Source organism: Capra hircus, chromosome 24, assembly GCF_001704415.2.
Source record: "Capra hircus breed San Clemente chromosome 24, ASM170441v1, whole genome shotgun sequence".
Classification (NCBI taxonomy): Eukaryota; Metazoa; Chordata; class Mammalia; order Artiodactyla; family Bovidae; genus Capra; species Capra hircus.
The window spans coordinates 37,757,144-37,777,739 of record NC_030831.1 but is presented as its reverse complement, the minus strand read 5'-3'; positions in this window follow the sequence as shown (position 1 = coordinate 37,777,739).

Below are 20,596 nucleotides of genomic sequence, written 5' to 3'. Positions count from 1 at the left end.
AGTGGGCTGTTGAGGTTTCCTGAGCGACAGGGAGCAGCAACAGTCTTTTTTTTTTTTTTATAGACTTTTAATTTTGAAATAATCTTAGATTTTCAGAAAAGTTGTAAAGACAGTGCAGAGTGTGCCCATCTTCCACTAATGTGAAATAACGGTGGCATCTTTGCCAAAACTAAGAAATTAACAATGGTATTATACTATTGCTTAAAGCCCACAATTTAATCAGGTTTCACCACTATTCCCATTAACGGCTTTTTTCTTTTTTCTTTTTTTTTTTTTTTTTGCTGATCTAAGATCCAATTCAGTTTACCCGGAGCAACAGCCTTCTGTTTCTATGTTGTTACTGAGTCGCTGTCATGTCTGATCCTGTAGACTATAGGCAGCCAGGTTTCTCTGTCCTCCACTGTCTTCAGGAGTTTGCTCAAGTTTCTGTCCATTGAGTTAGCGATGCTCTTTAACCATCTCATCCTCTGCACACCGGCCCCCACTTCTCCTTTTCTTTGCTTTTATAGTATCAGAAAATTACTTTGCCTGTCTGCTTTCCTGTACTATAGGGAAAATACAACAGGTATTAAAGAGCAACTGCACTGCCAAGCACTGAGGTGAGTGCTGTGGTTTATGTGGTTTTGAAACAGACCATAGCTGCTACCTTTGGAATGATAGAGAAGGGAGTAGACAAGGTGCCAAAGGCACGGGGAGTTTCAGGGGAAAATGTGGAAGAGATGGTTACATTATAATTAGGTAAGGTTTATAGAAGGAGCGGGCTTCCCTGGTAGCTCAACTGGTAAAGAATCTTCCTGTAATGCAGGAGGCCTTGGTTCGATTCCTGGGTTGGGATGTTCCCCTGGAGAAGACATAGGATACCCAGTCCAGTATTCTTGGGTTTCTGTGGTGACTCTGCTGGTAAAGAATCCCACCTGCAGTATGGGAGACCTGGGTTCAAGTACCCTAGAGAAGGGAATGGCAGCCCATGCCAGTATTCTTGCCTGGAGAATTCCATGGACAGAGGAGCCTGGTGGGCTGCAGTCTGTGGAGTTGCAAAGAGTCAGACACAACTGAGTAACTAAGAATAACCTAGCATGGCATAGAAGGAGCACAGAGGTGGAAATCAGCCTGTCTGGGGACTTGTGCAGAGCATTACCTGGAGGACTACTGAACAGGTGATTCTAGAAGTCAGTGGGAAAAAGACAGCAGAGGGAGATTCTGGTCAAAGGGAGCAGCCTACCTTATTAGAGGTGATTGGAGGGCCTGGCTGATTGAAGGTTAACAGGGATTGTGTGGTCCATGTTCATTCATGTATTCATTCCTCAATTAATTGGGTATCCAAAGCTCACTGGTAGAGACTCTGCCTGCCAATGCAGGAGATACGGGATTGATCCCTAGGTGAGGAAGATGCCCTGGAGAAGGAAATGCCAACCCACTCCAGTATTCTTGCCTGGGAAATCCCATGGACAGAGGAGTCTGCTGGGCTGTAGTGCATGGGATTGAAAAGAGTCAGACATGACTGAGTGGCTGAGAACACATGCATACAAAAATTAGCAGTGTTGAAAAATAAAATCTTGATAAAATTTTATTCAAATTTCCATTAAAATTTTGATTTGAAATTTTAATGATTGGACCCACCACAAAAGACCTCTCATGCTAATATCTACCCTTGTGGACCACGTGGAAAATCTTTGCTCTCAGGTGATAGTCTCCTTTTCTGTCATAAAAACTTTAAAGACTTAGGTTGTGTTTCATATCTTTCCTTCAGCCTACTGAGTAACCTCTGGAATGGGTGAATTTAACTCAGATGACCATTATATCTACTGTGGGCAGGAATCCCTTAGAAGAAATGGAGTAGCCATCATGGTCAACAAAAGAGTCCGAAATGTGGTACTTGGATGCAATCTCAAAAACGACAGAATGATCTCTGTTCGTTTCCAAGGCAAACCATTCAATATCATGGTAATACAAGTCTATGCTCCTAGCAGTAATGCTGAAGAAGCTGAAGTTGAATGGTACTATGAAGACCTACAAGACCTTTTAGAAGTAACACCCAAAAAAGATGTCCTTTTCATTATAGGGGACTGGAATGCAAAAGTAGGAAGTCAAGAAACACCTGGAGTAACAGGCCAATTTGGCTTTGGAGTACAGAATGAAGCAGGGCAAAGACTAATAGAGTTTTGCCAAGAGAACGCACTGGTCATAACGAACACTGTCTTCCAACAACACAAGAGAAGACTCCACATGGACATTACCAGATGGCCAACACCAAAATCAGATTGATTATATTCTTTGCAGCCAAAGATGGAGAAACTCTACACAGTCAGCAAAAAACAAGACCAGGAGCTGACTGTGGCTCAGAACATGAACTCCTTATTGCCCAATTCAGACTTAAATTGAAGAAAGTGGGGAAAACCACTAGACCATTCAGGTATGACCTAAATCAAATCCCTTGTGATGACACAGTGGAAGTGAGAAATAGATTTAAGGGACTAGATCTGATAGTCAGAGTGCCTGATGAACTATGGATGGAGTTTTGTGACATTGTACAGGAGATGGATCAATACCATTCCCAAGAAAAAGAAATACAAAAAAGCAAAACGGCTGTCTGAGGAGGCCTTACAAATACCTGTCAAAAGAAGAGAAGCAAAAAGCAAAGGAGAAAAGGAAAGATATACCCATTTGAATGCAGAGTTCCAACGAATAGCAAGGAGAGATAAGAAAGCCTTCGTCAGTGATCAATGCAAAGAAATAGAGGAAAACAATAGAATGGGAAAGAGTAGAACTCTCTTCAAGAAAATTAGAGACACCAAGGGAACATTTCATGCAAAGATGGGCTCAATAAAGGATAGAAATGGTATGGACCTAACAAGCAGAATATGTTAAGAAGAGGTGGCAAGAATACACAGAAGAACTACACAAAAAAGATCTTCATGACTCAGATAATCATGATGGTGTGAACACTCACCTAGAGCCAGACATCCTGGAATGTGAAGTCAAGTGGGCCTTAGGAAGCATCACTACGAACAAAGCTAGTGGAGGTGATGGAATTCCAGTTGAGCTATTTCAAATCCTAGAAGATGATACTGTGAAAGTGTTGCACTCAATATGCCAGCATATTTGGAAAACTCAGCAGTGGCCACAGGACTGGAAAAGGTCAGTTTTCATTCTAGTCCCAAAGAAAGGCAATGCCAAAGAATCCTCAAACTACCACACAACTGCACTCATCTCACACTCTAATGCTCAAAATTCTCCAAGCCAGGCTTCAGCAATACGTGAACCGTGAACTTCCAGATGTTCAAGCTGGTTTTCGAAAAGGCAGAGGAACCAGAGATCAAATTGCCAACATCCGCTGGATTATTGTAAAAGCAAGAGAGTTCCAGAAAAAGATCTATTTCTGCTTTATTGACTATGCCAAAACCTTTGACCATGTGGATCACAATAAACTGGAAAATTCTGAAAGGGATGGGAATACCAGACCACCTGACCTGCCTCTTGAGAAACCTATATGAGGTCAGGAAGCTACAGTTAGAATTGGACATGGAACAACAGACTGGTTCCAAATAGGAAAAGGAGTACGTTAAGGCTGTATATTGTCACCCTGCCTATTTAGCTTATATGCAGAGTACATCATGAGAAGTGCTGGGCTGGATGAAGCACAACCTGGAATCAAGATTGCCGGGAGAAATCTCAAAAACCCCAGATATGCAGATGACACCAACCTTATGGCAGAAAGTGAAGAGGAACTAAAAAGCCTCTTGATGAAAGTGAAAGAGGAGAGTGAAAAAGTTGGCTTAAAGCTCAACACTCAGAAAATGAAGATCATGGCATCCGATCCCATCACTTCATGGGAAATAGATGGGGAAACAGTGGCTGACTTTATTTTTTGGGCTCCAAAATCACTGCAGATGGTGACTGCAGCCATGAAATTAAAAGACGCTTACTCCTTGGAAGGAAAGTTATGACCAACCTAGATAGCATATTCAAAAGCAGAGATATTACTTTGCCAACAAAGGTCCGTCTAGTCAAGGCTATGGTTTTTCCTGTGGTCATGTATGGCTGTGAGAGTTGGACTGTGAAGAAAGCTGAGTGCCGAAGAATTGATGGTTTTGAACTGTAGTGTTGGAGAAGACTCTTGAGAGTCCCTTGGATCCAGCCAGTCCATCCTAAGGAGATCAGTCCTGGGTGTTCACTGGAAGGATGGATGTTGAAGCTGAAACTCCAATACTTGGGCCACCTGATCCGAAGAGCTAACTCATTTGAAAATACCCTAATGCTGGGAAAGATTGAGGACAGGAGGAGAAGGGGCGACGGAGGAAGAGATGGTTGGATGTTATCACTGACTCAATGGACATGAGTTTGAGTAAACTCAGGGTGATGAACAGGGAAGCCTGGCATGCTGCTGTTCATGGAGTTGCAAAGAGTTGGACACGACTGAGCAACTGAACTGAACTGGGTAACCCCAAGAGCAAGTCATTCAGCTTATTTCAGATTGTTTTCTGATTTGTAAAATAGAGGTTAACATCTGTCCTGCTTATTTTGTAGAGTTTTCTGATTAAATTAGTTAGTTTATATGAAAGTTTTTATTAAGTATACAACAGTGGCTTTCAAATTTTTGAGCACAGCTTGCAGTAAGAAATTTGAATCAGTAAGCAATACTGCTTGACTACTGTGATATTCTCTAAGACTTCTATTTTTTTCAATTTTATGTCATTTAACTTTTTAAAATGTTCCTTAAGGCCCAGTACATGTGAATTTACTATCCACTAATGTGAAGGTTCTCAACTAGGGGTGACTATTCCCCAGGAGAAAACTTGGCAAGGTATGGAGACATTTCATAACCAGGAAGCTGTAACTGGCATCTAGTGGTGAGAGGCCAGGGATGCTGCTAAACACCCCACAATGCACAGGACAGCGCCCACAACAGACCATTATTCTGCCAAAAATATCAGTAGTGCCAAGGCTGAGGAAACCCATGCACTAATATTTAAGGAACTCAGAGTACATAGTATGCAATTATTTAGGGATACTGTAATTACACCAAAAGGACACTACTGCTCCTGCTTGAAGACGAGGCTCCATTTTCCCCCCAAGATAAGATCCAAAGGGAGAAAAAAAAGGATCACTGTTACTATATACCTACTATATATTAGGTATTCTACATAAGCATTTTTATCATTTAATAACAACCCTGTGTGGGAAAATAAAAAAGTTGCTCAGTTGTGTCCGACTGTTCACGATCCCATGGACTATGGCACCTCATGCTTGCCATGGAATTATCCAGGCAAGAATACTGGAGTGGGTTGCCATGCCCTTCTTCAGGGGATATTCCTGACCCAGGCATCGAAACCCAGTCTCTTGCATTGCAGGCAGATTCTTTACCGTCTGAGCCACCAGAGAAGCCCTGTGAGGTATTATCATCTCCATTTCACAAATTAGGAAACCAAGGCTTAAATACTTAAGTGATTTGTACATGTTATCAAAAGGCAATAAAATAACCCAGATTGTAACTCATGTCTTTACCAGGGGTATGATAGAAGGAAGGACAGGAGGCCAGTATTTCTTGTTCATGAATCCCTAACTTCTAATAAAGTGCCTAATTATCCATCATGTCATTTCCTGTGTTAGTTGCTCAGTTGTGTCCGACTCTTTGCAACCCCACAAACTAGCCCGCCAGACTCCTCTGTCCATGGGATTCTCCAGCAAGAATACTGGAGTGGGTTGCCATTTCCTTCTCCAGGGGATCTTCCCAATCCAGGGATCAAACCTGGGCCTCCCTCATTGCAGGCAGATTCTTTGCTATCTGAACCACAGGGGAAGCCCTAATTATCCATGGGTGCCAATAAATATTTGGTAACTGATTACTTGTTCAATTGCACATAGCTAGGAAGTGTCCCTCAGAGAAGGCAATGGCACCCCACTCCAGTACTCTTGCCTGGAAAATCCCATGGATGGAGGAGCCTGGTAGGCTGCAGTCCTTGGGGTCGCTGAGGGTTGGACATGACTAGCGACTTCACTTTCACATTTCACTTTCATGCAAGAACCTATACCAGTGTTCTTGCCTGGAGAATCCCAGGAATGGGGGAGCCTGGTGGGCTGCCGTCTATGGAGTCGCACAGAGTTGGACACGACTAAAGTGACTTCGCAGCAGCAGTAAGTGTCCCTGCAGAAGGAAATGACAAGCCACTCCAGTAGTCTTGTCTGGGAAATCCCATGGACAGAGGAGCCTGGTAAGGCTACAGTCCATGTGGTCACAAGAGTCGGACACAACTTAGTGAGTAAACCACAACCACTAGTAAGTGTCCTGACCCAAAGCCCACATTTTATTTTACAATACTGATCTCTCTTCTTTGGTTCAATGAGGGAAACTCCATACCCAAGCAACAAAGAAGCATAGCTGAATTGACCCTTGGTGTTTACTACCTAAAGCAATTTCCTAATGATCACTTGGCAATTTTTGTTGCATATAAGAAACATTTGAATGTTAAGAGGCATGGCTTATGTTCTGGTTTCACCTACTTAAGTGAAATTCAGATTCTTTGTCCATGAAATAGAATGTAACAATTGCTATTAATTTAGGAAAACAGTAGGAGGAGCTCCTTTCTTTTAAATGAAGTAAAGGTGTTTAATCTGTATTAGCTTTAAAGTTCAGTTCAGTTCAGTTGCTCAGTCGTGTCCAACTCTTTGCGACCCTATGAATCCTAGCACGCCAGGCCTCCCTGTCCATCACCAACTCCTGGAATTCACCCAAACTCATGTGCATTGTTGGTGATGCCATCCAGCCATCTCATCCTCTGTCGTCCCCTTTTCCTCCTGCCCCCAATCCCTCCCAGCATCAGGGTCTTTTCCAATGAGTCAGCTCTTCGCATGAGGTGGCCAAAGTACTGGGGTTTCAGCCTCAGCATCAGTCCTTCCAATGAACACCCAGGACTGGTCTCCTTTAGGATGGACTGGTTGGATCTCCTTGCAGTCCAAGGGACTCTCAAGAGTCTTCTCCAACACCACAGTTCAAAAGCATCAATTCTTCAGTGCTCAGCCTTCTTCACAGTCCAACTCTCACATCCATACACGACCACTGGAAAAACCATAGCCTTGACTAGACGGACCTTTGTTGGCAAAGTAATGTCTCTGCTTTTCAATATGCTATCTAGATCATAACTTTCCTTCCAAGGAGTAAGCGTCTTTTTTAATTTCATGGCTGCAGTCACCATCTGCAGTGATTTTGGAGCCCTCCAAAATAAAGTCTGACACTGTTTCCACTGTTCCCCCGTCTATTTGCCATGAAGTGATGGGACCATATGCCATGATCTTAGTTTTCTGAATGTTGAGCTATAAGCCAACTTTTTCACTCTCCTCTTTCACTTTCATCAAGAGGCTTTTTAGTTCCTCTTCACTTTCTGCCATAAGGTTGGTGTTATCTGCATATCTGAGGTTTCTGAGATTTTTCCCGGCAATCTTGATTCCAGCTTCAAGTGCATGGAAAATTCTACGTAAATAATTGCTTTTTAAATTTTAAAGGAAATAAATTATTTCTAAATTCAGGAATGACATGAAATAACGTGAAGCTGAACTAAGAATATTTGAGGAAAGGTCTTACTTCCATACTACTAAATATGAAAAAATAAGATAGATAAATGCTTAGAAAAATTAAAATACTAAACAAGATGTTAAAGAATATGAACAAGCCAAATCAAAGTGAAAAATAAGGATTACCTAGAAAATAAGTTACCTGGCTCTGGTAATTAATTGAAGAAATGTTGCTCCAACTGTTAAAAGACAAAGATTCCTCATACCGTAAACTATTTTGAAATACATAGCCTAACGAAGTTAATTCTAATAATAGTTTGTAAATGAATATAATGACCAGATTATATTTTCTCAATATTATGAGGCAAATTTTTAAAAATACCCCCAAATAAAACTAACACCTAAGACAAAAATTATGGTTTAGGCTTAGTTCAGTTAATTCTTTAGTTTCTTCATCTGGAAAAGAGCATAGTAATGGTATCCATTTTATTCAACCATTGTATGGATGAGGTGAAGTAATCCATGTAAATTTCTTAGTGAGAAATCAACTATGGTTGGTTAGGGCACTGAAATTTGGAGTTTGTCCAGCAGTTAATCTAACCTGACTAATTAATGTACCAATGTTTTATTTACCTGGCTGGAGGAAACAAGCTGAATTGCTACACTTTGATGACCACAGACCTCAAGTGGGCCCTTGATGCTATCTAGATACAAATGACATCTGTCTGACATTTGTCTATTTCTTTCATACTCCTAATCTCTTCGATGTCAGTTTTATAACTTCTGTCTTCTCACACCTTCCCCCCTGCCCCCGCCCTGCATCCTTGCTCTCAGTCTGTGACATTACTTCTGAGTCACTGAGGAAAAAAAAGACTATTACAGGCTCCCACAGCAACCACATTTGCCCACCAGCCAGCATCTGTCCTTATGTTAACTTCTTCCTCCTCTTCTATTAAATAGAGAGATACCTTCATTGCTCCTAGGGCTTTCTAGGTTGCTCAGTGGTAAAGAATCTGCCTGCCAATGCAGGAACCACAGGAGATGAGGGTTTAATCCTTGGGTCAGGAAGATCCTCTGGTGTAGGAAACTGTAGTCCACTTTGGTATTCTTGCCTGGAAAATCACATGGACAGAAGGGCCTGGCAGGCTACAGTCCATGGGGTGGTAAAGAGTTCGACACGACTGAGCGACAGAGCACACAAGCACATTCCTTGCTCCAAGGAGCATTTTGGTGCAAGGTAACCTTTCTCACAAGGGCTTCTCTTGTGGCTCAGCTGGGAAAGAATCCACCTGCGATGCGGGAGACCTGGGTTTAATCCCTGGGAAGGTTGGGTTCAATCCCTGGGTTCCCTTCCCTTGGGAAGATCCCCTGAGAAGGGAAACGCTACCCACTCCAGTATTCTGGCCTGGAGAATTCCATGGACTCTATAGTCCATGGGGGTCTCAAAGAGTCGGACACAACTGAGTGACTTTCACTCAACGTCTCTCAAGCCTGGATTTCTGTAATAGACTTTTAACTGGTCTCCTTACTTCCAGTCTGAGCAGATCCATCACCCCCAAGGTTTCCACAGGCCCGTTGGTGATCCATTCTTCATAACCCCTCCCACTTCTCCCTTCTCCCACAGTCAGACAACCACAAATCTGCTTTTTGTGACTTTAGTTTGCACAAATATAAGCTTTTGACCGGTGAAAGTGTTACTGATTGTAAGATTGGTGATTCTACTTTTATGAAAGTCAAAATATAATGAAGTAAAGCAAAGAAAGAATCGAAATGGAAGCATTCTGTGACAAATATGAGAAAAACTTACTTTCTAGAATACTTTTTAAATTAATAAAAAGGATTTTATTTTGGCTTATATGATAATAAGGAACAGAGATATGTTCCAGTTAGCTCTAGAAAAACGGGACATTTTTTTAGGGATATAATGAACTGGATCTAAGCTGGACAGTTAGTGAAAACAGGTAACCTGAAGGATTGCCTCTTGTTTTTCTCTCATGGGCCAAATGATTGTTCTCTGAGTGACCTGTTGCTTTAAGAGCATCTCCGGTGTTTTCTCTTTACCAGTTGCCTTTCTCTGCTGATTTTAGTTTCTGGTCTCTCAAAATTTCAGCTTGTCCTGGCTTCTCTGACTCCAGGCATACCCATGGCATCTTTTGGTTCAGCCAGTTTTGACTTTTGTTCCTTCTAATAAGTGTGTTGATACTCAGTATTTCCAAAATTAAATTTGTAAGCTAGGAATGTGATTGGCCTGACTCACCTTTGGGCCCAGATCATGTAGTGTAGTAAGTTGCTGGCCAGGATATACACCAGTTACCTTTGGGTCTGAACTGACCCATCACTTGTCATATAGCAGAAATCACATGGTGCAAAATATCAACAGGTGCAGAGAGCAGGGCAGGCATTAGGTGGTTTCCTGTCCAATAAAGAGGGCTTCCTTGGTGGCTCAAGTGGTAAAGAATCCACCTGCAATTCAGGAGACCTGGGTTTGATCCCTGGGTCAGGAAGATCCCTTGGAGAAGGGCATGGCAACCCACTCCAGTATTCTTTCCTGGGAAATCCCATGGACAGAAGAACCTGATGGGCTACAGTCCACAGGGTCACAAAGAATCAGACATGACTGAGCGAGTAATACTTTGACTTTTTGTTCAATAAAGAGAATGGAGCATTAAAGCCAGATGGAGCTGGGTTCAAATCCCAGTTCTGCTACTTGCTATCTATGTGACCTTGGGTAACTTTTGTAATGTTATCCTCTGGACCTTAGTTTTCTCTTTTATAACTTGGGAATTTTAACAGCTTTGTAGGATTTTTGTAAGAAATAATATGTGTAAAGCACATTATAGTATCTAACACACCATAGATCTTTTGTTAATGGTAGCTATTTTATCTTATTTAAAATTATCATTTATTTTATTATTATTTAACAGATTAATGATTTAACATATCAAGAAAAATAACCAATAATGACCTTAAGAAAAAGAACATATCTCTTTGATATGGCAAATATCAAAAGAGAGCTCACACAAGGGGAAAACCAAATAGTTAGCTAACATTGAAGGAAATGCTCCGCTCACCATGAATTTTAAAAATACATTTTAAAATAGCTATAAGAGGGAATTCCTTGGTGGTCCAATACTTAAAACTCCAAGCTCCCAATGCAGAGGGCCTGAGTTTGATCTTTGGTCAGTGAACTAGATCCCACATGCCACAACTCAGCCTGCATGTTGCAACTAAGACCTGGCACAACCAAACAATAAATGTAAAAAATAGCTATGAGATATATTTCACTTCTGTTAAACTTGCTAAAATAAAATTATACATTCCAATATTGTTGGAGCAATGAAGAAAGAGTACATTCGTATTTGGTAGGTGGTTGTATTTGGTATGTACATAAAGCGTCTGCCTACAATGCAGGAGACCCGGGTTCAATCCCTGGGTTGGGAAGATCTCCTGGAGAAGGAAATGGCAACCCACTCCAGTATCCTTGCCTGGAAAATCTGATGGACAGAGAAGCCTGGTAGGCTACAGTCCATGGGGTCGCAAAGAGTCGGACACGACTGAGTGACTTCACTTTATGCTCATTCAACATTCAGAAAACTAAGATCATGGCATCTGGTCCCATCATTTCATGGGAAATAGATGGGGAAACAGTGGAAACAGTGTCAGACTTTATTTTGGGGGGCTCCAAAATCACTGCAGATGGTGACTGCAGCCATGAAATTAAAAGATGCTTACTCCTTGGAAGAAAAGTTATGACCAACCTAGATAGCATATTCAAAAGCAGAGACATAACTTTGCCGACTAAAGTCCGTCTAGTCAAGGCTATGGTTTTTCCAGTAGTCATGTATGGATGTGAGAGTTGGACTGTGAAGAAAGCTGAGTGCCGAAGAATTCATGCTTTTGAACTGTAGTGTTGGAGAAGACTCTTGAGGGTGCCTTGGACTGCAAGGAGATCCAACCAGTCCATTCTAAAGGAGATCGGTCCTGGGTGTTCTTTGGAAGGAATGATGCTAAAGCTGAAACTCTAGTACTTTGGCCACCTCATGCGAAGAGTTGACTCATTGGAAAAGACTTTGATGCTGGGAGGGATTGGGGGCAGGAGGAGAAGGGGACGACAGAGGATGAGATGGCTGGATGGCATCACTGACTCGATGGATGTGAGTCTGAGTGAATTCTGGGAGTTGGTGATGGACAGGGAGGCCTGGCGTGCTTCGATTCATGGGGCCGCAAATAGTCGGACACAACGGAGCAACTGAACTGAAGTGAGTGTTTGACTCTTTGCTACCCTAGACTGTAGCCCACCAGGCTTTTCTGTCCATGTGATTCTCCAGGCAAGAATATTAGAGTGGCTTGCCTTGCCCTCTTCTAGGGGATCTTCCTGACCCAAGGATTGAACCTGAATCTCCTGTGTCTCCGCATTGTGAGTGAATTTGTAGACATCTGTAGACAAAGTAGAATGTAGTGTTTATACTTGATGAGTACTAGGTGTGATAGTGGTGTATCCGTTGCTGCCTCATTGAGAGAGTCCCAACCGGGACTGCTGATTTCCTTCTTTGGAGAGTCACGGGTCTTCCTTCATGTTCTCCCCCAACTAGGTGGTCAAGTCTCCCATCTCTGTTAAGGGGAGAGGGGTTATCAATATCCAGGACTGCTGAAGGTGGGCTGTCCATGCTAAAGAGTAACAAATCAGAAGAATCCATTTTTAAAACTTGTAGTGAAATACACCTAACATAAAACTTAGCACCTTAACCGTTTTCAAGTGAACGGTTCAGTGGCATTAAGCACATTCACATTGTTGTGCAGCCTTCACCACCATCCAACTCCAGAACTTTTTCATCATGTTCAACTGAAACTTTCTACCCATTAAATAATAACTCCTGATTTCCCCCACTCCATCACCCAAGTCTGTCAACTACTATTTTACCTTGAATTTGATCTCAGCAACTCATATGGATAGAATCATATAACATGGGTCTGTTGTGACTGGCTTCCCTCACTTAAGGGCTTCCCTGATAGCTCAGTTGGTAAAGAATCCGTCTGCAGTGCAGGAGACCCTAGATCAATTACTGGGTCCAGAAGATCCACTGGAGAAGGGATAGGCTACGCACTCCAGTGTTCTTGGGCTTCCTTTGTGGCTCTGCTGGTAAAGAATCCTCCTGCAATGCGAGAGACCTGGGTTTAATCCCTGGGTTGGGAAGATCCCTTTGAGAAGGAAAAGGCTACCCACTCCAGTATCCTGGCCTGGAGAATTTCATGGACTGTATAGTCCATGGGGTGACAAAGGGTCAGACACGATTGAGCGACTTTCACTTTCACTCACTCCTTCACTTAATGTCCCAAAGTTAAGAGTTTATCTTTAAAGAAAATCATTCCGTCTTTATGTCCACTTCCTTGCTCTTTCCAGCAAAGGTCCATTTCCTTCCGGGTTGAGGATCACCCCATCCCTTCTATTGGTCCTTGCTCTCCTGTTCTAGTGGCCACCCTGTCTTTTGCCTCTTCTTTTTCCTAGGTTCAGTCTTACCTAGAGAGCAAGACAGAAAAAGCTAGCTCTGTAAGCTTGTATTTGAAACTAAGTCTGAGGTACTGTTTTGTTTTTGCATCTTTGTTTCAGCTTCATTGTAGACTTGGGAAGGTAAGGGATCTCTTAGGATATGAAAGAAAATAAGGGAACACAGAATATAATTAATACTTGGAGACATATGCCTGCCTCAAATATAAAAGTGGTACCTAGCATATTAAAAAATTGAGGAAGTTATAGAATTTGTCAAAATTGGTTTGTTTTGATCATAAGAGACTATTGTGTGCTGGTTAACATATGAACTCTGGATCTGGATTATCTGAATTTGAATCCTAGCTTTAACACATTTCAGTTGTGTGCCCAGAGAACTTACTGAACTTCTCTGTACTCAGTTTTTCCTCATCAGTGAAAAGGTATTATAATAATATTACCTGCCCTGTAGACTGTTGTCAGGAAAAAAGTTAATACGTATAAAGCAATTTTTAGTACCACCTGGCAAAGAAGCAGTAAGTAAGTGTTAGATAGCAATACTTTTCGGGCAGTGTTTTGATGCTCTGTTATCTGTCACAAAAAATATGGTTAACTATATAAGGAAAATAGATTTTAAAATTCAAGATAACATTATTCATACTAGCTCCAAACTGGACACAATGCAAAGTTGATTTGTTAATGAACAGATAAGAAAAACATGGTGTATCTTTAAAAAAATTTATTTATTAAAAAAAATTTTTTTTGGCTGGTCTGGGTCTTTGCTGCGTGCAAGCTTTCTCTAGTAGCAAGCAGGGGCTACTGTCTAGTTGTGGTGCTCAGGCTTTCATTGTGGTGATTTCTCTTGTTGCTTAGCACGGGCTCTAGGAGGCACAGGCTTCAGTTGCAGCATGCCGGCTTGGTAGTGCAGCCCAGGCTCTAGAGCACAGGCTCAGTGACTCTGGGGCATGGGCTTAGTTGCTCCATGGTATGTGGAATCTCCCCAGACCACAGATCAAACATGTGTCCCCTGCATAGGCAGGTGGATTCTTAACCATTGGACCACCAGGGTAGCTCAACGTGGTGTATCTTTTAACAAGGTACTTCTCAGCATAAAAAAATAGTAAGCTGCTGAATCATGCAACAACATAGCTGAATCTCAAAAACATCTGGCTAGGTTAAAAAAAAAACAGACCCAAAAGACTACAGATTATATAATTCCATTTGTATGAAATTTCTGGAAAAGGCTAAACTGTAAGGACAGAAAAGGTCACTGGTTCCCTGTGTTGTGGAAGGGACCACAGGCTGACAGCAAACTGACATGAAGGAACTTTTCTGATGAAGTATTTTGGTAATGGTTGTACAACTGTATAGGTTTACTAAAACTTATTGAATTTTACTCTCAAAATCAATAAATTTTATGGTATGCAAATTATACTTCCATAAAAATGTTGCAGAGAAATTCAAGATAAATCGAAACCAGAGATTCATATCTGTTGCTCTCTAGTCTGTTTCTCACTTAAAAAAAAAAAACCTTTTTTTTTTGGTAAGAGTAACATATGTTGATTGCTGCGAGACGATTCTCATGCATTAGTCATGTTTCAGCATGTTTTGCAAGCAAGCCCCTGGCTTCCCTTCGTTATAGGCTGTCTTTTCAGGGATGCTTGAAGGTAGAGAAAGTGTCTTCCTCTGTGGCAAAGGCAGGCATAGCCCCTCTCCATGTACAGTAAAGAAAATGTCTGCCTCTGAAGCAAAGAACAGGCATGCTTACTGCTTATAAAATATTTGGGTTCCCTCAGCTCAAAGTTCCACTCTCATAATGCAACCCAGTGTGTGTGCAGGTGTCACCTGGCCCTCTCATGTTGCCCTATGAGAACAGCGGGGTGGTCAAACCAATAAAGAATGTGCTGACTCTGGCTTTTAATTGCTGTGAATGATCAGTTCAGTTCAGTTCAGTTGCTCAGTTGTGTCTGACTCTTTGCAACGCCATGGACTGCAGCATGCCAGGCTTCCCTGTCCATCACCAACTCCGGGAGTTCACTCAGACTCATGTCCATCGAGTCGGTGATAGCATCCAACCATCTCCCCCTCTGTCGTCCCCTTCTCCTCCTGCCTTCAATCTTTCCCAGCATCAGGGTCTTTTCAAATGAGTCAGTTTTTCACATCAGGTGGCCAAAGTATTGGAGCCTCAGCTTCAGCATCAGTCCTTCCAATGAACACTCAGGACTGATCTTTAGGATGGACTGGTTGGATCTCCTTGCTGTCCAAGGGACTCTCAAGAGTCTTCTCCAGCACCACAGTTCAAAAGCATCAGTTCTAATAAAGTTCTCTAACTCTCACCAGGAGTCCCCTGTCTTGTTGCATCAGTGAAACTGTAGCAGGTTAGTTTATTAGCTTACAAGTGGGGTAAAATTGCTGACCTTTCAGTTTTGTGTGTGTCTGGGAAAATATACATAGCATAAAGTTTACCATTTTAACCATTTTTTAAGTGTGCAGTTCAGTGACATTAAGCACATTTACATTGTTGTGCAACCATCAGCACCATCCATCTTCACAACTTTTTCATCATCCCATATTGAAACTCTGCCCATTAAACATTAACTTCTCATTCCCCTTACCCCAAGCCAGTGGTAACCACCATTCTATTTTCTGTCTCTTTTTAACTACCCAATGAACCTCACATAAGTGGAGTCATACAATATTTGTCCTTTAGTGTCTGACTTATTTCACTTAGCGTGATGTCTTCAAGTTTCCTCCATGTTGTGAGCTTGAATCAGGATCTCATTCCTTTTTAAGCTGAATAATATTTATTGTATGCCTTCACAATTCTTGACACTAATTATTAAAAAAATACAGAGGAAGAGGATTTGGATAAGCAAGATGAAGGTTTTGTGATGGGGGAAGGAATTAAGGAGAGGTAACTAGGGCAACTGGTAAAGAATAGAAATTAATTTCATTTCTACAGCCACAAGTGCAGCATTCCACAGAAAACCAAGACCACTGTGGAGTTATGTGTCTGCTTCCTGTTGGCCTGGAGTCTAGTCTGGGGGACAGGAGAGTAGAGAGGGGTCTGAGCAGGAGGTGGGAATTTATCCCAGCAGCTCCTCTGCCAGTGCTTCACATCACAGGATTAATCCCTTTCAGGATCAGCTGTCAGCGCCAGCAATTCTTCCCCATCCTTAGCCTGGGTGGGAGTTCACATGGGCCCCTTACAGCCCGTGGGTCCTGAGATAAGACATTGACAACATTGGCTTAATTTGGCTATTGCCCAGATACAAGCAAAATTAGAATTAGATCTAATTTTTAGATCTAGATCTAGTTCATCTCCTTTAGATCGAGCTCATTTCATAACTAGATGACATCTAGCTTCTGATAAGAACCCTCGGTCCCCTCCTCTAGTCCTTTTTAACCATCTCCTTTCCCCTCTATTCTCACCACTCTATTCACAAGAAAACTGAGACTCTGTCCAGTCACACAAAGACTTGATCATGTGCTGAAATGTCTTTCTGGGTCATTTTCAATATAATTGGGGTTTAAATTCATAAAATGACACTCTCAGGAGAGAGCATTTCAGATGTGAATGAACAAGTAGAAGCAGAATTCTTGGAGGCAGGAGGGTTTATTTTTATTCCCTTCAAAACTGCTTCACATAGGATGTTACTAGTCAGCTACAAAACGGGCAAAAAAAAAGAACAACTACTTTTTGGATGGATAGAAACACCTTAGAGTTTATTTGGTTTGGTCTAGGAAATACCTTAGAGATATTCTGGTTCAACTCTTTATTTTATAGGCAAGAAGATAGAGCTTCAGAGAGGGGAAATGTCTTTTCAAAGTCACTCAGTGAACAAAGGACTAGATGCCAAATGTCTATATATCAATTCAGTCAGTTCAGTCACTCAGTCGTGTGACTCTTTGCAACCCCATGAATTGCAGCACGCCAGGCCTCCCTGTCCATCACCAACTCCCAGAGTTCACTCAGACTCATGTCCATCGAGTCAGTGATGCCATCCGGCCATCTCATCCTCTGTCGTCCCCTTCTCCTCCTGCCCCCAATCCCTCCCAGCATCAGGGTCTTTTCCAATGAGTCAACTCTTTGCATGAGGTGCCAAAGTACTGGAGTTTCAGCTTTAGCATCATTCCTTCCAAAGAACGCCCAGGGCTGATCTCCTTCAGAATGGACTGGTTGGATCTCCTTGCAGTCCAAGGGACTCTAAAGAGTCTTCTCCAACACCACAGTTCAAAAGCATCAATTCTTCGGCGCTCTGCCTTCTTCACAGTCCAACTCACATCCATACATGACCACAGGAAAAACCATAGCCTTGACTAGACGGATCTTAGTCGGCAAAGTAATGTCTCTGCTTTTGAATATACTATCTAGGTTGGTCATAACTTTCCTTCCAAGGAGTAAGCGTCTTTTAATTTCATGGCTGCAATCACCATCTGCAGTGATTTTGGAGCCCCCAAAAATAAGGTCTGACACTGTTTCCACTGTTTCCCCATCTATTTCCCATGAAATGATGGAACCAGATGCCATGATCTTCGTTTTCTGAATGTTGAGCTTTAAGCCAACTTTTTCACTCTCCTCTTTCACTTTCATCAAGAGGCTTTTTAGTTCCTCTTCACTTTCTGCCATAAGGGTGGTATCATCTGCATATCTGAGGTTATTGATATTTCTGTATAATTTTTAATTAGGCAACTCTGAAATAGGAAGGATACAATTAGTTTATAGCTTAAAAGAGCTCACTGAATAATCTAGCTAAGCTTTGCCTTCTGTTAAAAGCATTTGTATTGAAGAAATTGCTTAGTATTTAGAAATTCTCGACCACAGGGCCCGTGTCAGTCATTTTGCTTCCCTGTGCCTCGCATGTGCTTTGCATAATAGGTGAGCAATGAGTGATACATTATATTTTCTCCTTTAATTCCTATCTTTTATTTTTTTAAAGATATTTATTTATTTGGCTGTGCCAGGTTTTAGTTGCAGCATGAGGTATCTTTAGTTGAGGAACGAGGGATCTATTAATAGTTTCCTGACCAGGGATCAAACCTGGGCTCCCTGCATTGGCAGCATGGAGCCTTAGCCACGGGACTACCAGGGAAGTCCCTGATTCCTATCTTTTAAAGGAGAAGAATTCTTTTGGTTTTGTTTTGTACAGATATAACAACCATTCACATTTTCCTTATATGTTGTGTTCATCATTTCATCTATCACATGGTACTATAGTTATTTGTAAGTAATCTTTATCTACCCAACTACACAGTGGCTACTTTGGGAACGAGAGTTAGTCACCTCTGAACCATAGCACAGTGCGTGATACATTATTGGGTTTTCAATAAATGCTTTATGAATCACACTGAATAAATATGTCTTTCTTTTCCCATACTATTGAATCCTGGGTTTTATTTGTTAACTAAGATCCCCATCAACTTAAATAAACTTTCTTGATTTCAGCTGGAATTTAGTTTTTGTTTGTTTTGGTTTACATTATTTCTAAAGAATATTTTTCTTATTCCCTCATGTATAGAATAATAATTTGCTGCTGTTTCCTCTTCTACTGTAAAACAAAATTTCTAGATGCCTAAATATAATTTGTACATTTATTTTGGCTTTTAGGGTACACTGCAGTTGGTTAAACTCATCGCTTCACACATAAAAATATTAACACCCTGGTGGCTCAGTGGTAAAGAATCTGCCTACTAATGCAGGAGATGTAGGTTTGATCTGTGACTTGGGAAGATCCCCTATAGGAGGAAATGGCAACCCACTCCAGTATTCTTGCCTGGAAAATCCCATAGACAGAGAAGCCTGGTGGGCTACAGTCCATAGTGCTGCAAAAGAGTTGGACACGACTGAGTGACTAAACCACAAAACAACCCTTACAGTTAGCTTGAAGAGAGGATGTATCTACTTTAAAACTGCTTTCTTAAAAAACTAATTGTAATTCTGGAAGCAAATATTTTTTAAATCTTCAGACTTGTATAGTAATATGCTTTTTTAAAAGTCTCTTGCATTAGATGTTTTTCTGGGAAATTTGAAATTAACAATAGATTAACATTCCATTAAGTTTTCAAAATAATCACACATCTGAAAGGGCATCATGATTAAGTCAGATTAATGCAGGATACCACCTGCAGTACAGGAGAGTCTGGTTCTATCCCTAAATTGGGATGATCCCCTGGAGAAGAATATGGCAACCCACTCCAGTATTCTTGTCTGGAAAAATCCCATGTCAGAGAAGCCTGGTGGGCTACAAAATCCATGGGGTCACAAGAGTCGGACACAACTTAGCAACTCAACTGCCACTACCATCTTTAAGGAAATTTGATTAAATCACAATTATTGATTTATCAAAGCACCACTAATTTTTTGTCTTTAGTTTTATTATGCAGTACACCACAGTAGGTATTTTATTATCTGGATATTTATATTTTGGATAAATATGTCGTTATGCTTCCAATGCATATGCATGCGTGCATGTTCAGTCATGTCTGACTCTGTGACTCCACGGACTGTAGTCTGCCAGGCTCCTCTGGAATTCTCCAGGCAAAAATACTAGAGTAGATTGGCATTCCCTTCTCCAGGGGATCTTCCCAACCCAGGGATTGAACCCAGGTCTCCTGCATTGCAGGCAGATTCTTTACTGTCTGAGCCACAAGGGAAACCCAAAATATGTTGTTAGAAAAGGCTGAATCCATATGGTGCTACAGCAGAAACTCCACTACTCCAGAGACTTGCTTGGCTCTAGCTTATACTTCTTTTGCCAAATCTTGTTGTACATTTGTTTAAAATTGACTATTTGATTTTCACTTGGATCCTTAGTATCAATGAATAAATGATATTTTAGTTTTTCCACAAGTGTGTGTGAACTTCTGTCATTTTGCCTTCTTAACAGGGATTAAAGTTCAGTAAATATTTTAATGTGTTGATATATGTAGCCAGCAAATCTTGACCTCATAGTTGTGTGTCATATGGGAACTATAAGACTCTTTGGTAAAAGTTCTTATTTCTAATGGACAGTATTGGCATACTCTATCTATGTATCTATACACACACACACACACACAGAGTTAAATGGTTGAAAGACAGTATGGTATGACATATATAGGAGGCTGGACTCTGTGTAGAACAGACCTGGGTTTGAATTTCTGTCACATTCTAGTTGTGTTACTTCAAGAATGTTAATCTCTCTAAATCATAATCCATGAAGTGTTTTTATGTGTTATGATTACATGAAACATTATAAAGCAGTTAATATTAATACTTGGCATAGAGCAAATGCTTATTAAATAAATATTAGCTGGTATTTTGGATATTCATCTCTTATTTTTGCTTGCTTTTTCTATTTCAAGGAGATTTGAAGCAACTTACCATGTTCCCTAGAGAAATGACTCACTAGGAAACATGACAATGGCTGGTGGGTAAAACTTGGAAGAATCAATGTGATTGTGTATTGGATGTTTAGAGAACAAGTGGATACTTGGAAAACATAAAGCTTGGAAAATTTTCCTATGGATTCCAGACAGCAAAAATGTTCTTATGCATAATAGCTAGAGGTGTATTTAGTTAAACAAATGCTGGATTTAATTTGATCAGGACTAAGTGAAACA